An 18,534-nucleotide genomic window follows, 5' to 3' on the forward strand; every position below is an offset into this window, starting at 1 on the left:
TTGTACTGTTAGAAGCAATATAATCATCACAAATTTCATGCAACTTTAAAAAATCAATTAGGAATTTTGCAAGTGTTCATGGTTTCTTGTTATGTATTTATGCTTAATTGTGTCACCAAACTTTTCATGAATGGGACCTGTCTCAGAAAGTTCTGGATATACCATTCAGAGAGGAAAGCAGGCAAGAGTTCTTGAAAAACCCCTGTGGCTGGGGAGTGGGGATTGAAGAAGAGCTGAGAGGGCCTGAGACCAAAATACACATGTGGTTGGGACAAAAAAGAAATAAATGCTAGACCTATAAACTAAAGGCCTTGGGAATTTATTAGCAGAAAGCCAGAGAACTCAAAGACAGAAGAGGAGGTGGGGGGTGGGAGCACAAACTGCCATTATGGAAAGCAGATGCGAATAAAACATGGTCACAACGTATATGAGTTTCTGTAAGAGCTCCTCTCACCCCCAAGGAAAAGAAGAGAAAGTAAATTGGAAGGGGACAGTCCCAGATTTGACCAAGTGGCTACCCAACAGAGGCAGAGCTGTAAATCTGCAAGTCACCAGTTACCTTGAATGGACCATTTCATTTCCGCCATTGTTTTGCAGGCCAGAATACCACCACCATCACCCCAAGCTAAGGTCATTGTCAGCATATTTTATAGTGAATCTCATCCAGAAGCAAAACAGAGCCATGTAGGATTGACAAAGTCAAGGGTTTTTTATTTATTTCTTTGTTTCCATGTTGTAGAGACTAGAATATGTCAAACTATGCTTCTTTCACTTAAGGATTATTTTGAGCTAAAGAATTAAGAATAAGCAGATGTCAAAGAGCTGTTTGCCTCCCTCTGTTTGCCTAAAAACAGGACACAGATTTGCAAAGATAAAAGATGTCCCAACCTCACCCACCAAGTGGACAAAGGTCAATCACTGAAGACAACTTTACACCCTGTCACCTAGAAAGGGCACCAGAGGAATCCACAGGAACCAGCTTTCCTAACTCACCTCTATCTGCCATTTATTTGCCTTCCTCGAAATTCAAAATCCTTTTCCTTGATCTTATTGCTACTTTAAAATTTTACTTTTCTTTATTGAAGACTATATATAAGCTGGAAATCAAATCCTCTTTGAGAACTACTCCCATATGTATTTGACATACATATGTTAATAAACTTCTGTTTGTTTTTCTCTTGTCAATCTGTTTTTTGTCACAGGGGTCTATTCTAAATAAAAATTTATAAGAATTGAGAAAAAATGGTTCCTCCTAAATAGTATCAAGTAGTAGAATGGATCAATTTATACTATATAATACTCTAGAAAGAGTTTTTCATACTTAAGCAATATGAAGTATGGCCCTATGTTGACCTATTTTGATTATGTTTTTTAGTTATATATTCATTAATTTTTTTGTAGTGCTGGAGATTGAACCCAGGGTCTTGTACATGCTAGCTAGGCAAGTGCTCTACCACTGAGCTACATTGTCAGCCTTCTTTTACATTTCTGGGTTGTTGGGGTTTTTTTGGTTGTTTTTTTTTTTTTTGTGGTACTAGGGATTGAACTCAGGACCTTGCACTTGCTAGGTAAGTGCTTTACCACTTTAGCCATATCCCCAACACTTTTCTTTTCATTTTGCTTTTGAGATAGGGTCTTGCTAACTTTGCTTAGATTGACTTTGAACTCACACTCCTCCAGCCTCTGCCTCCTGAGTAGCTAAGATTATAGGTGTGTACCACCACACCTGGCTTCTATTATGCTTTTCAAATAGATACAAATTTAAACTAGGTATAAAACCCTTCTGTTCAATGTCCCTTTCTATTTACAAATGAAGTAATATAAGTTAATCTAAATATAAATAATACCAATGTAATTCAAGTTAACAATATTCATTTAATGAAAGTTGATGCTGCTTTGCTGAAACTAAATTGCTATTCAAAGGGTGACTAATACTTCATATTTTTATCCAAACACATGTCCTGGACTACTCAACCCTTCTGCTCCATTTCCCTATTTTCATGACGCACAAAAAGTACATACAAATTTGATGATCATTATAGTCAGTATGGATTAAGAGACTTCCACTCCCAGGTTCAAATGGTACACAGCCCAGAGTCCCTCGTTTTTTATCATTAAAATGGCAGAGGGACCCATCACTACTCAAAATTCTACCTATGGCCATACAAGGAAATTTGTGTTGTGCCTCACCCCATGATCAGACCTCAACATCCCTGCCACAGCCAGTTACTGACTTCTCAATGGTAACTGGATAAAAATGTATGCTGACTGCAAATCAACTTTGAAACCAGGCTTACAATATTTAGTGACAGAAGAGAGCTCATGCGTTCATCCATCGGTATATACTTATTAATTGAATGGTTTCCATTAAGTGATTATGTTAACCTATTATATCTTTCAGACATTTGTGGTAGATCCTCTTGGAGGAAGAGGAAGTAAACTCTAAATTTCTTTCATAAAGACACTAATCCCATTCATAGGGGCTCACCCTCCTGACATAAACGTCTCTTAAATGTCCTACCACCTAATACCATCATATTGGGATTAAAACTTCAACATATGATTGGGGATTGCACACATTCAATTCTCCATGCTTTGACATTCTAAATTTTAAAATAATATTCCCCCCTTACAAAAAACCAAAACAACCCTCATAGTTCCCCAGTTCTATTTCTTTCCCTAAAGCTTTATCAAACATACCTTCAAGGAAGGTAATACCCTCAAGGAAATATTCCTGAGAATGCTTTTCTTTCAGAAGTGCTCCCCCTCTTGGTTACTATCTTCTCCTGTTTTCATTCCCCTAACCCACTTCTCCAACTCCACATTTCAAGTCACAGGCTTAAAACACACAAAACACTAAATACATGAGTATTCTATTTCAAAGCCTTGCCTGAGGGCTGGTGGAGTGGCTCAGGTGCCTGGCTAGCAACCTCAAGGCCCTGACGTTTTTTGCAGGTCCAGTACTGCAAAAAAGAAAGAAAGAAAGAAAATGAAAAAAAAAAATACTCTTACTCGTATTTGCCAGTAGTTGGCAGTTCCTGTAAAAATATTCTTAGACTCCACAGAGTATAAAAATTGAGCATTAAATTGAGTCTAAAAATTAGTATATTGTAATTGGACAGATGATACAGCTTTAAAATTCTTTAGTAATATTTTCTTGGCACAGTTGTATTAATGATCTACACTATGGTACAAAGCTTAAAGAATGCATTATACAAAGAAAATATGTACCTTATGTGCTTTTTTTTGGTGGCCTGGGGTTTAAATTCAGGGCTTCATGCTTGCAAAGCAGGAGCTCTTACCACTTGAGCCACACCTCCCATCCATTTTTGCTCTAGTTATTTTGGAGATGGGGTCTTGCAAACTATTTGCCTGGGCTGACCTCAAACCTCAATCTTCCTGATCTCAGCCTCCCAAACAGCTAGAATTATTAGCCACTGGTGCCTTGCTTCCTTATGTATTTTAAACTCACTGTTGTGGATTTCATGGTTCCAAATCTGGGTTTTGGTTAAATATTCTAACTCCCATTTGGTCATTGTGGCAGACTTTGTTGACTAATAACCCCAAACCATTACCAACCTTCTCTTTTTCATTTTCCTACTCTTGGAGTCAGAAAAGTAGACACCCCATTTCCCAGATTCTCTTGCAGCTGGAAATGGCTACTTCCAACCAGTGAATTGTAAACATGTGTTTCTTGGGGGTTTCTGGGACAGCTTTTCTTTCCTGATAACTGGTAACATACTCTTTCTCCCTTGAGCAACACAAGATAAGCGACAGAACAAAAAGCTAGCACTGAGGATGACTGAGCAGAAAGATAGCTTTCCTTGAATGGCATCATCAATTGGTGAATCAATGTAGCAACCTCTTTTTAAAAACTACTGTCAGATTTTCTTGTTGTTGTTACTTGTAATTGAAAGTGTTCCTAATTTGATACAGCAACATTTTTCTGCTTTCTCCTTCAAGCAAATTCTCAGAGCTCATTACATGTACAGCATGCCAACAAATGAACCCACAAAAAGTATCAAACACATTCTGTATTGTCAACCTTAGATATATGATTTCTTCCAGAAGACCCCTTCCTCATAATATCATGATCCCTTGCCTAAAGATTTACAACTGCTAATGGTGAGCATGTCATTTTCACAAGTGAAATTTCCTGCATATACTAAATTCAAAGATGTATGAAAAACTATTGAATTTAGAAACTATTAAGCCCCATAGGCTGGGCAAATCGCATCATTACCTGAATTTTAAGATACTAGGAGACCTGAGAAGTCCACATAAGAAATTAAGTAGGTTAGTTAACTCAACATATTAGCCTACTATATATAACACAAATTTTACCAAAACTTCATAAATTGTGAGCATGAACAGTATCATATTAATATCAGTACTCATTTGATGGTTCCTCTCCTCTGGATGCTAACAAAGGCTCAAGATTCTCTAAAACTTAAGATACCCTAAACAATTCTGGAAATTCTCACAAGGCGTCTTATACATTTTTACAAATATACTACTTTTTTAGAAAACACTTACCCACTGGGCCACCTCAGCGTGGACTATGAACATGTTCCTAGAACAATGTCTTCCAGCAGACACCATAGTCTGTCCCAGGATTCTACCTTCCTTTTGTTTCCTGCTCCAATCTCACAGAACATCCAGGATAGTCTGTTAAAAATCAAAATAAGAGTGGCAGGTAGAGTACCTGCTTTGCAAGCAAAAGGATAGCTATACAGGGAGATTCCTAGCATTGCTTCCATGTATATATGTGTTACATTCTAAATTGACACTTCTCGAACTAACCTTTTCTCTAGTTCCTAGTCCCCTTCTCCTGTTGGCCTCTGTTGCTTTAAATTTCTGCATTAGTTCCTTTGCATTGAGGACATCAAATGCTATCTTGTTTTTTTGGGTTACCTACCTATCCTCATACTTCCCTTGTATGTGCTCGCCTTATCATGTGATCAAAGTCCTATCCCCTTATTGTGTTTGCCCTTGATCTAAAGCCCACATATGAGGGAGAACATACAATTTTTGGTCTTCTGGGCCAGGCTAACCTCACTCAGGATGATGTTCTCCAGTTCCATCCATTTACTTGCAAATGATAAGATTTCATTCTTCTTCATGGCTGAGTAAAATTCCATTGTGTATAAATACCACATTTTCTTAATCCATTTGTCAGTAGTGGGGCATCTTGGCTGTTTCCATAACTTGGCTATTGTGAATAGTGCTGCAATAAACATGGGTGTACAAGTACCTCTGGAGTAACCTGTGTCACATTCCTTTGGGTATATCCCCAAGAGTGGCATTGCTGGATCATATGGCAGGTCTATGTTTAGATTTTTAAGAAGCCTCCAAATTTTTTTCCAGAGTGGTTGTACTAGTTTGCATTCCCATCAGCAGTGCATAAGGGTTCCTTTCTCCTCACATCCTTGCCAACACCTATTGTTGGTGGTGTTTCTAATGATGGCTATTCTAATGGGGTGAGGTGGAATCTTAGTGTGGTTTTGATTTGCATTTCCTTTATTGCTAGAGATGGTGAGTATTTTTTCATGTGTTTTTTGGCCATTTGAATTTCTTCTTTTGAGAAAGTTTTGTTTAGTTTGCTTGCCCATTTCTTTATTGGTTCATTAATTTTGGGAGAGTTTAGTTTTTTGAGTTCCCTATATATTCTGGTTATCAGTCTTTTGTCTGATGTGTAGCTGGCAACTATTTTCTCCCACTCTGTGGGTGGCCTCTTCAGTTTAGAGACCATTTCTTTTGTTGAGCAGAAGCTTTTTAGTTTTATGAGGTCCCATTTGTCTACACTTTCTCTTAGTTGCTGAGCTGCTGGGGTTCCATTGAAGAAGTCCTTGTTTATACCTATTAGTTCCAAAGTGTTTCCTACTCTTTCCTGTACCAACTTTAGAGTTTGGGGTCTGATATTAAGGTCCTTCATCCATTTTGAGTTAATACTAGTACAGGGTGATAAACATAGATCTAGTTTCAGTTTTTTGCAGACTGCGAACCAGTTTTCCCAACAGTTTTTGTTGAAGAGGCTGTCTTTTCTCCATCATATATTTTTAGCGCCTTTGTTAAAAAGAAGTTGGATATAGTTATGTGGATTCATATCCGGGTCCTCTATTCTGTTCCACTGGTCTTCATGTCTGTTTTTTGCCAGTACCATGCTGTTTTTATTGCTATTGCTTTGTAATATAGTTTGAAGTCAGGTTTTGTGATATCTCCAGCATCTTTTTGCTGAATATTGTCTTGGCTATTCATGGTCTCTTGTGTTTCCAAATGAATTTTAGGGTAGATTTTTCAATCTCTTTGATGAATGTCATTGGGATTTTGATAGGAATTGCATTAAACATGTAGCTTGCTTTTGGTAGTATAGCCATTTTTACTACGTTGATTCTATCTATCCATAAACATGGGAGATCGCTCCACCTTCTATAGTCTTCCTCAATCTCTTTCTTCAAGGGTTTATAGTTTTCCTTGTAGAGGTCATTCACATCCTTTGTTAAGTTTACTCCTAGGTATTTGATTTTTTTTTTTGAGGCTATTGTAAATGGAATTGTTTTCATATATTCTTTCTCATTTTTTTCACTATTAGTATATAGAAAAGCTAATGATTTTTCTATGTTGATTTTATATCCTGCTACCTTGCTGTAGCTGTTGATGGTGTCTAGTTTTTGGGTAGAGTTTTTTGGGTCTTTAAGGTATAGGATCATATCATCTGCAAATAGGGATATTTTGACAGTTTCTTTACCTATTTGTATTCCTTTTATTCCTTCTTCTTGCCTAATTGCTCTGGCTAGAAATTCCAGTACTATGTTGAATAGGAGTAAGGATAGTGGGCTTCTTGTCTTGTTCCTGATTTTAGAGGAACGGTTTCAGTTTTTCTCCATTAAGTATAATGTTGCCTATAGGTTTGTCATATATAGCTTTTATAATGTTGAGGTATTTTCCTTCTATTCCTAGTTTTCTTAGAGCTTTTATCATGAAATGGTGTTGGATCTTATCAAAGGCTTTTTCTGCATCTGTTCCGGCTGTATTTAGAATGAAGTCCATGACCTTTACATGCTCCCCCTCCTGTGGCCTCAGATGACACCTCCAGTCCCATCCTGTACCACAGCCCTTCCTCCATTACGGTGAAGTCACTGTGGCTTTCTTATTCATCTTGCATGCCAAATTCATTCCCACCACAGAGCTTTTACCTTGACTGTTACCTCTGTTTGCTTTTGTTATTCACTCATATCTTTCTACAGTCTTCAGATCTCAGTATAGAGGTCTCTTTCCATGAGGTTTCCTCCAACCATTCAGTCTAAGCTGGCTCCTTTATCACATTCCCACATTTTATTCCACTGTGGCCTGTAGCCTTGCAGGCATGTTTTGGAATCACTGATTTGTTTAATCTCTCCACCTACAAGAATATAATTTCCCTGAGAGTAGAGACTGTGTGTCTTATTCACTGCTGTAGTCTCAGATTCCAGGATAATGCCAGGCACATAATAGGCACTCAGAGGATACTTGATACAACCTAGGTTAAAATCACACATATAGTTATAGACTTGCAGCAAAATCTTTCAAGTCACATAAACATATTCTTTTTCCTTTGATTCATCAAAGGCTCCAAAAGTAATACAGAAGAATAAATTATACAAAATCTGCATAAAGAAATCAGGGAGCAGTGAACAGCATCTAGTAATAAGCAACTCTAAATGTGAAAAACATAAAATATGTGCTTAGATGATATGATTTCAGAGTTATGATACCTCTCTTCTTTTTAAAATTTCCCCTCAGTAGTTTCTCAATCTTGATATCCTAGCACTTTGGGCCAAATAATTCTTTGTTGTGCAGGGACTGTCCTGGGCATAGAAAAATGTTCAGCAGCATCCCTGACCTCTCCTTACTTGATTTTAGTACCTCTCCCCTGTTATGACAACAATAAATGTCTCCAGAAATCATTAAATGTCCTGGGGTAGGGGGAGTGTGCAAAATTGTCACTGATTAAGAACTTACCTAAGGCTTATTGAAGTTTAAATCCCATAGTTACAGATCTCAAAATAAAAATTCTTGTTTTATTTCACCATTCATTCAACAATTAATCATTCTGTAGATAACCATCACAAGATTCAGAAATAAATGCCAAGAATACAGGAGCAAAGGAGCCAGACACAGGGCATGTCCTCAAGACCTTCCATCACAGTAGGGAGCAAAATGGAGAAGTAAAGTGCCAGAGGAATGCAGGGCAGTGATGGAAGATGTACGGGCATGGAGAGAGGCAAGAGGAAAGCTAGAAAGGGTTGGTCAAAGCTATTCTTACTTAAATGTGAAAAAGGATGCAGAAGTAGGAGACTAGGGACTCTAAACATGAGCTTGGCTTACTTGGAAAGTTGGAAAAAGTTTGGTGGTATTGTTCTAAGGTGGATTTTTAATAATCTCAACATATCAAGTTTGTGAAGCTATATCCTTGACATAAAACCTTTGCATTTATTTAGCAATCCAATTGGAGTTCAAATCTTAATGTTGTTCAAAAAGAAAAGATATTACATATTTTATTATTTCAAGGAATGAGCACCCCACTCAGAAGACAGGGAGATTCTTTTAGTCACTTTTTGGAACACAAGGCATCCATGCAGGTTATGAGGATATAGTTGGGTCCAGCTCTCAGACAGGAGCACACACAGTATAAGGGAGAGGGTCCATGACAGTTAGGGTGTGATTTGCCTGAAATTTCATGTAGGCAAGATTTCCCTGGTCATATCTGGAGGTAGCAGGAAGTAAGGTTGGGGACACTGACTACGTTGCTACACTAACAGCTACAAAAAGGTTTTAAACATAAACATTGTTAATGACTTAATTTCGTCTCTATTTAAGGTTTCTATTTTCTCATTAAACTTGCCATAATTTGTCTCTCTACAGTTCATTGAACTGTGTGTGTGTGTGTGTGTGTGTAATCCTCTGACAGATGAAAGAAGAAAAAACTGAGTTTGAAATATAATGTCTCAAGCAAGAAGAATTTCCTGAAAGATAATGATGGGATGTTTTATACTCTAGAAAATAATGCAATGAATTAGATCCTTGCTCCACTTTATGGTCTTTCCAAAACTCTCTTTTCTGGTCTTAATCACATGCAATCTTAGGGAGGGAAACAACTATGCTGCACCAAATTCCCTTTTCCACTGCCAAGAGGGTTCCCAGGATCTTATTATAGCCATCCCTCTACTCTTTGTGTGGAAAAATAGCCCAGTTGCATTTCAGTCTCCACCAGCAGTTATCCATCCTCTCCATCACCCTAGAACAGGTAGACTTGTTCTCCATTGCTTTCTCTCCATCCTCTTTCCTCCACCTTCCCTCCTGTTCATCTACCATCAGAACAGATGCTTTTTCCTGGGGCTATGTGTCCTTGCCCTACATGGTTGTGATGTTCCCTCCACCTGAACAGTTTGTGATGGAAATGGTCAGTGGTAATATAGGTCCTACCCCTTTTTCTTAGTCATCACAGCTGATCTAAGTCACTGAATCATTGTAGCCTGGGAGGTGGAGGGTACAAGTGACCTTGCCTGTGTGGGCACTATCCAAAACAGCTTCCCTAAGAAGTGGCAATCTCTTTTATAGGTTGAGTGCATCTTCTCAAGTATGCCTCAATGAAGGTAAGACGCCACACTTTTTACAGTGCACAAGTTCTTCTCCCTTCCCTGTGGTAGCTGCCAGCATGCCCTCAGCCCTCCATCACTTCCGCTGGTGAGATAGGAACATTACTTTCTCTCCACCTGGTCATACTATTTGCCATTCTTCCAGGGTCCCCCAGACTTACTGGCACTGGGGGTAGGATAATGAGCCCTGGCTCAGTTGAACTCCAAGATGAAGAAAACAGATCCCCAGTTTTCTTGCATTACTTTTGGTAAACTCTCACCCTTTCCAATCCCACAGATAAAGAACATAAAGCACGTAGGCTTTCTTTACAAGCATTGCAGTCTCCTGGAAGTTATTTCTTCTGGCAGAGAGCCAGAACCAAGGTGGAGTATATGGGGTGAGGAGAGGCTGCTGGTGGTTGCTTAAATAACTCCTCTTTACAAGATCAGTATAGAAGTAGCTGTGTTCAGCCACCTGAGAGCGTGGACGACTCAGCACTTCTTATTTTCTGCCAAGGTCCCGTCACCAATCCCAGGAAAAACAAGAATGATCTCACTTGCCATCTTTGCTCCTCCTGGGGTTTCATAAGCCCTACTCCCTTTCCTTCTGTCTGCTCAGTACCATCCTCTCAGTGCCTTATTTCCAGTTCTGTTTTCTGCTGTTTATACAATTTTCTCTGGCATCTTTCATTACATTTTCAGATAACTTTTTTTTTTTCCAGTACTGGGGTTTGAACTCAGGGCCTACACCTTGATCTACTTCACTGGCCCATTTTTTTGTGATAGTTTTTAAAATTTTTTTTGAGATAGGATCTTATGAACAATCTGCTCAGGCTGGCTTCTAACCGTGATCCTCCTGATCTCTGCCTCCTGAGTAGCTAGGATTACAGGAGTGAGCCACCCAGTGCCCACCCAGCACCCAGCTCAGATAACTTTTGCATAGTATCATGACACATGAAATATAAGGCTTATTTAGTATCATGGGTACTTAGATATTATAAATATATACATGGACAGGGTGGGCAGCCTCTGTCTATTTTTGGGGTTCTTCTTTCCACCTAGATTTTCATTCTCTACATTTTGCTTCTTTTTACCACAATTCTCAATAATTACTCTTTATGTGATTTGCTTCAATGATCTGATGATCTCAGAGGATCAATCCTAAATCCATTCATTTCCTAGTGCTCAGGATAAACAAAAAGCACAGAGGCTTATTCTCCTTGAGCTGTAATCTTGTGATTGCTCTCTCAGCAATCCATACAATTGAATGTGGACTTTCCATATCTTGACTGGTTTATGATAAATTCAAAGGCTGTCAAGTTTTATCCTTCTTCTACTCTTAAGATAGTCTTTAAGAGACTCTTACTTTTTGTGAGAATAACTGTTAGACATTCAAACTTTAGAAAGTAAATTCCCAATTGCTCAAGTGTTTGAGCCTGAGAACTTAAATGCTCTCTGTCAGTTATTCCAAGTTTTACTTGAAAGTGTAAATGCTTACTCTACCTGGGTACAAATATGGCAGATTTTTCCCCAAGGAGCACTAGTAAAGGTCACAAGCACATTCAGCTTCCACAAGACCCTTGACTGTATTTGCAGAACCCTAGAAATACTCCAAATGACATCTGTAGGTGTTTGAAATTCTAACTGATCTCCCTGGGACCTTTCTAATTCCTCGTCTATGACTTTACAAACACACTAGAGAACCTTATAGAAAAGATGTGAACAAACTATGTCTCTTGGGAAAGCACTTGACTGAACATAATTTGAAGGCAACTTAAAACCAATACTGACTAAGAGAAAGGATGGACAAATGGGACTACATGAAATTAAAAAGCTTCTGCACAACAAAAGAAATGGTCTCTAACCTAAAGAGAATACCCACAGAGTGGGAGGAAATATTTGCTAGCTATACATCAGACAAAGGACTGATAACCAGAATATACAGGGAACTCAAGAAACTAAACTCCCCCAAAATCAATGAACCAATAAAGAAGTGGGCAACCGAATTAAACAGAACTTTTTCAAAGGAAGAAATCCAAATGGCCAGAAAACACATGAAAAAATGCTCACCATCTCTGGCCATAGCGGAAATGCAAATCCAAACCACACTAAGATTCCACCTCACCCATTAGAATAGCTATCATTAAAAACACCACCAACAACAAATGTTGGCGAGAATAAGAGGAAAAAGGAAGGTAAGATAGTATAACCTCTTTGGGAAACAATATGGAGGCTTCTCAAAAAACTAAACATAGATCTGCCATATGATCCAGCAATCCCACTCCTAAGGATATACCCAAAGGAATGCAACTCAGGTTATTCCAGAGGCACCTGCACACCCATGTTTATTGCAGGACTATTCACAATAGCCAAATTATGGAAACAGCCAAGATGCCCCACTACTGACAAATGGATTAAGAAAATGTGGTATTTATATACTATGGAATTTTACTCAGCCATGAAGAAGAATGAAATTTTGTCATTCACAAGTAAATGGATGGAACTGGAGAACATTATCTTAAGTGAAGTTAGCCAGGCTCAGAAGGCTGAAAATCATATGTTCTCCTTCATATGCAGATTATAGACCTAAAACAAATGCAGTAATATTATTGTTCATGGGTCACATGCTAAGGGGAGAACACATACAGGAGAAATAGATAAAGGTGGGAAACCCAAAACTTGAAAGTATTTGATGTCCCCACTGTAGAGGAGCTAATATAGTAATCTTAAACTTACAGAGGCCAATATGGGAAGGTGACTGGGAAGTAGTGAAGAGGTTTGGTAGAGATGAATCAATTCGGGTTGTAATACACTTGTGCATGGAAGCAATGCTAAGAATCTCTCTGTATAGCTACCCTTATCTCAAACTAGCAAAAACACTATGCCTTTCTTATTATTGCTTATGTGTTCTCTTCAACAAAATTGGAGAAGAGGGCAGAACTGGTTCTGCCTGGAAGGGAGGGGGTGGGGAGTGGAGGAGGGGGCCAGGGGCAGGGGGGAGAGATAGCCCAAACAACGTATGCACACATGACTGAATGAATAAATAAAACAAACCAAACCAAACCAAAACAAAACAAAACCCAATGCTGGATGAAGATAATGAAAGTGCTTTGTCAGTCTTCGAGGTCAAGCTTTAAAGACATTTCACAAAAAATTTGGCATTTCTTAGGCAGCTAGTGTTTGCTAACCATTTATTAATAAAGGTAACATTTTTACTCTAATATTTTTTACGTTTCCTTCTACTAAGTTAAATAAATATAGCACAATGGAGAAACTGAAAATGAGCGTCTTATTTTGTGCATTAAAAATTAATTGGTGCTATCTTACCATTTTGTTCCCTCCCGGAGCCTAGGCTTGAACATCAGAAATGAACATAATGAATAGATTAATCCATACATGAAAGCAAAGCCTCATGATCCAAGTACCTCTTAAATTTGCCACCTGGTCCCACCTCTTAATACCTCACAATGAAGATTAAATTTCCACCTGAGTTTCCAGGAGGACATTCAAATCATAGCACTCTGTTTGGGGGAAGCAAATTTGCAAGAACCTCTACTAAAGTTCCAAAACAAGAATTTCATTTGTCCCTTTCAACATGGTCTTTTAAACCCTTTTTCATAAAACACTGAAAATGAATGGAAGAATGAAGAACAGATTTAACAGTGCTTCTTCTTAATAATACTTCTTAATCTCTGTTTTATTTTAGAAATTCATCAGTAGATCATCACCTAAACTGCCACATGCAATGTTTCTCAAAGGGTGGTCCATGCAACATCACTTCAGGATGGTCATCTCAACTGCTAATTCCTGAGCCCCATCTCAGAACTGGCTCCAAAGGTTTAGTGATCAAATGATCTATATAACCAGCAAGCAATCTGGTTGGTTTATATGCACAGAAATACCCCATCTTTCAGTTTGCCATTTTAATTACAAATACTATCTAAAAGATTTAGTAGACTTCGCAAAGCAGAACTAGTGACACTAAAACATTTTAAAATACTGTATACACATATTTGGAAAGAATTCCAAACATTAGGTAATAAATTCTGATGAGAAAAGTTAGTTTGATAAACAGGACTGGCTCTAAGCAAAATCGAGGTTTCCAATTCAAGTCAAAAGTTTCCATTTATTTCAGGAAGTTTCGTTTCTCCTTTCTCAACTCCCCTACAATTCCATGTCTCACAAAGGATCTTTCTTCTCTATAAGCTCTCTTACCTGGTGCCAACTAACGAAGAAAAAAATAACTATCATATAGGCTGGTCACATATGTGAACCTTGCCAAAACTTCTAGTTGACAAGTGAAGAATTTAGATACCTAGATGTTTTGATTTATTCATTCATTTAAGATGTATTACTGAATGTCAAGAATTGAGGTAGAAAATGAATACAACATGATCCATACTTCTAGGAAGTTATCCAAAACCCAGAAATTCAGAACTTGTAGCATATTCTTTCAAAGCTGAAGCATTGCTTAATTTAACCTACCTCAGCATTACTGAATTCTCTAGAAGAATGTACCTATGTTTATGCTATTTTATTATTAATTAAGGAATCAGATTCTATGAAGTTACATGCTACCATATAGATCTATTAGCATCTAGTAGGTAGAGGTCAGGGATGCTGCTAAACATTCTACAACATAGACTCCTCCTTACAATAAAAAATTCCCTGGTCCAAAAAGTCAATAGACTAGGAAGCTAAGAAACCCTGTTCCAGAAGCCATTCATCTAAAAATCAGGCGACCCTGCATGGTCAGAGCAGCTTTTGTGGTTTCTGCAGGGGGTATGCTGGTGTAAAGTCAGTGAAGTCTGAAAGAGGAAACTCTTCAAGTTTTTGTTAGTGAAGGGTGTTACATAATGTAGCACAAGAGGAAAGGTAGGGTTAGTGGAAGTTTTTTTTTAGGAAGGATAATTGGTGGTAGCAGAGTATTTTACAGTACTTGAATCAACTGAAAATTTCATTTTTCATTTAGATGTATGATGCCTTTGAAGCTATAACCTAAGCCATGGTAGCAACGTATTATTTTACATTTCCTACATCTTAAAAAGGGAAGAAAATGATGCTGTCTACTTATGGTCATATAATTGTAAGCATTTAGTGAAAGAAAATAATAATGTCTAAAGCTGAATTCTCACAATATTTTATGCAAATATTTTAAGTTATTGCACTGTCACTCTGCAAAATCTTACTACATTTCTATATGTAAATACCCAAACTATTCAAGTTATTTTATTAACATTTCTCCATTAATTAAATAATGCACCCCTTGAGTTATACTTCTTGTACTGATTGACTGCTCATTGTAGCCAGGAGAGAAGTTCCTTCTAACTCCTTCTGTTTAAGAAATTGGAGGCATGTGATACCAAGAGAAGAGGTAAGTTTGAAATCATTATTGTCAAAATTATCTTACTTTTAAAATTTTTAAGGAGTATCGAAGGGTGATTTTGTCTCATGAGAAAGTCAATGAGCTCTTTGGCTGCATGGACAGTTTGTATGTTTGTTTGTCTTTAGAAACCTGTGGCTGGTGGAAGGAAGAATTCTTCCTGGTAAGCAGATGCCATTATTAGAGAGTGGAGTTTCTCCTTTCCTTCGACATTGGACAGTTACCAGCTGCTGCTGCTGCAGCTGGAAGGGACAAGTCCACTTTATTTTCACAAATGGAAGCAGTCAAGGCCATAACAACAGATAAATTATTTCTGACATCAGCAATTTGTTAGAATTCAGTTGAGAAAAACATACTGAATGTGATCAGATAGTTTATAAGCCATTTTATGGATTTATTTAAGAAACTAACCATCATTTCTGGTATAATTTTCACGATGTTATGTCTCCTGAATTAAACAAGCAAACTATAATTGGCTACTTGCTTTATGAGACAGGCTTTCTTGTAAAAATTTTACTATGGTGGATTTCAGTTTTCATCATTTTCTAGATTTACTACTCTGAGAATTAAAATATGTATCTTAATAATAATACAGAAATGCAATTTTTATAAAATGAAAAACTTTTAACAATGTTTCATTACCATGTCGCTATTGCAACTGTAGGAGTAGATTCATAGATTTATTTATTTACCAAGGGCCTTTTTCTATTTCCTGAACAATGTCGTGAACAAATCTGCTGTTAAAGGGAATATCACTTTTCTTCACAGAGTCTGAGGAAAGTGGGTCTAGAAAACTGCTAATTTCAATTTTCCCTGCAGAATATTACACAAAACTGACTCACACCCAAGACCACAATGAAACCTTTTATAAGTAAATAAAACTAGAGTTTTATTTATAAGTAAATAATATTAGAGTATTATAAGTCAATAAAGCTAATTATTTAGCTAATTTTTGCTCACATGTATTGTAACAACATTTTGTTGAATGAACCTTTGACTTTATTTTTAATTTGCCCAAACTATGACACTGACCTTGGCTTGTGAAGATGACTGTATACTGTCAAAGATGTCCTTGGACATTTCCTTTGAAGATGAAAGAATGAGGGAGGGGCAAACTTTCTCTTTACTCTGTATCTGTTGAAATCCACTCTCGAGTGTATCCAACACCGCACTTTGAACAGGCTACCAAAAATCAGTGCACGAGCATGATTTAAAAGTTCTTCTGCAATTTCTAAAGAAACTTCATTCTTGACTTGAAAAAACTGTGAATAACTGAGCAAGGTTAGTATCACTCAGGCAAGGTATTGTTTAAGCCTCTTCATTGAACAAAAATTTTTTCTAACAAAATGAAATATTTCTAGTAAGAATTGCATATCTTAATGAGATAGCTATGTTTTTAATAAATTGTCTCAACTCTGAATCACTAAGTAGTATTAGATATATATTGCTAACTGGTCTTTCATACATATCTTTCTAAAATATTATTTTATTCATTCAGTACAGGAATATTGAGCAACCATTTTATTGTATTTAAATGTTGAATAATTTCTTGCAGTAATCAGTCCTATGGAAATATTTTTTAAATGTACCCTCATACATTTTTCAAAGAAAGTATTTTTCCTTGGAAGGTCCCATTTAGTCATACTTACCTTTTCGGAAATTTTTCTTTTGTAACTTTGTGTTTTAGAGATCTAATATTTTTAACAACTGTTTACAATAGACCTAGTGGGGTTTTTTTTTTTTTTTTTTTTTTTTTGCCTCCAAACTCTATTCCTAGCCTAACCTGAACATGGAAGGAACAGTAATTTTATACCCTGTGGCTTAGATATAGTAACCCTAGGATAACCCTCCATGAGGTAAGTGCTCAGAACTAAGGGTTCAATCTGTCTTCCAACAGAAGCAGTAAAGGATAAATCCTAAATAGCTGAAGTGGGGGAAGCTTGCTGTATCCTGTGAGATGTGCTCTGACATGCTGATACAGGTGCTAGGAAGAGTCTCTTCAAGTACTCTATCACAGGCAGCAAGGTCTGGCTGTCCAGGAGAGATTCACATAGAGTGATAGGAAGAAAGGCTCTCACACAAAGCTCACTTTGATATTTCCCCTAAGATGAACTAACTATGCAGCCTCTTGAAGGCTCTGTTTCCTAACCCATAATGTTTACCTCACTGGATTATTGAGAGGATGGAATAAGATAATTCCTATAAAGAATGAAGTCAGAAAACTAGGCATGTAGGACTCAATAAATGGCTTTGCTCTGGTTTACAGATCCAATTTGGGGCTTCAGTTACATCTAGCTGGCTTGTTAACCACAACTTTGAGATTCCTAGTGTCTTTGTTTTTTTTTCCCCGGGGCCGGGGGAGGAGGGTATGTTGTTTGCTTTTCTTCAGGTGTTCCTTTTAGACCAAATATTCCTAGTGAGGGTAGTGAGAGCCATTTTCTCCTTTTTATGATAGTGCCTGATAAAGAGTGCCTCTCTTTGCTATTAACAACTATCACTGTCTCTGAGTTTTTACTTCTTTGCTAATTCTATTCAAAGAAGAGAAACCAAGTTATTGAGGGCAAGCAGGAACAGGTGTTACACAGGAAGAGTCCAGTTGTTTTGCAGTACTTTGTGAACTAGGAGACTAAGTACCAGCACTGTGTTCCTCTTAGAGCAGAGTTGCAAAGGCCTTGTTCTCAGCCCACACACCACATTTTTTATTGAATGCCTCTTCTGTGCTGTGCACTGGGAGTAAGGCAGTAAACAACTTATTGGATTCTTGGAAAAGCTTCAATTTTCGTTTAAATATTAAAAAGTTTCTTTGAAGTATTACTGAAGAGATAGTAAACTTTTTCTTGTATCCAAATCTTTTTAAACAAGAAACTTGTCACCATGCATGACAGGTTTATATTATTATACTGTAATTCTGGTTAAATAAGGCAATTAATATTATACTGCAATCTTTGCAAACCATTATAAAGCAGGACTGAAAGAGGTTCTCTGAAGGTGAATGTTTTACTTAGTGTCAAATCTGAGAGTATTAAGTATTACTCTGCTTTTTTTTTTCTTCAGTGTTGGAGATCAAACCCAGGACCTTACAAATGCTAGGCAAACGCTCTACTACTGAGTCTGTGCTCTCTACTTTCAATAAATAAAGTATCTGTGGTGAGGCTTCAATGTAGCTTTCTTACAGTTAAAAAAAATAATGTAAAGATGTAAAATCCCCAAATCTCGTGAGTACATAGTAGTATATGGAGTGTACAATATGCCTTCTGAGTCGGTATAGAACCGTTTGTTGTGTTTCTACAAACAAGAGTGTACCCATTTCTAATTCTGTTCAGTCACTGGTGGGGAATTTATTAATTAAGACCAAATTCTACAGAAGCCTTAGTTTAAACCAGTAATGCTCAGGGCGAAGGCAATACAGAAGGGGTGTGTGAACTTTTTTTATATAGTTTATATGCCAGAATTATTTCATTATAACTTGCCAAAACCATTTCATTGCTCAGAAAGTGAAGTTGGACACAACCTTGCATGCTAATCATCTGAGAA

General features: G+C 37.3%; 1 protein-coding gene across 1 annotated transcript in view; it reads left to right on the top strand.

Moving 5' to 3' along the window:
* Positions 1-16,127: 16,127 nt before the first annotated feature.
* Rmdn2 (regulator of microtubule dynamics 2) overlaps positions 16,128-18,534 on the top strand; it is an 86,498-nt gene continuing 84,091 nt past the window's right edge. Inside the window, exon 1 of the mRNA XM_074049527.1 lies at positions 16,128-16,281. The gene's annotated coding sequence lies outside the window, so the exon portion shown is untranslated. The remainder of the gene's footprint in view (positions 16,282-18,534) is intronic.

Source organism: Castor canadensis, chromosome 12 (genome assembly GCF_047511655.1).
Source record: "Castor canadensis chromosome 12, mCasCan1.hap1v2, whole genome shotgun sequence".
NCBI lineage: Eukaryota > Metazoa > Chordata > Mammalia > Rodentia > Castoridae > Castor > Castor canadensis.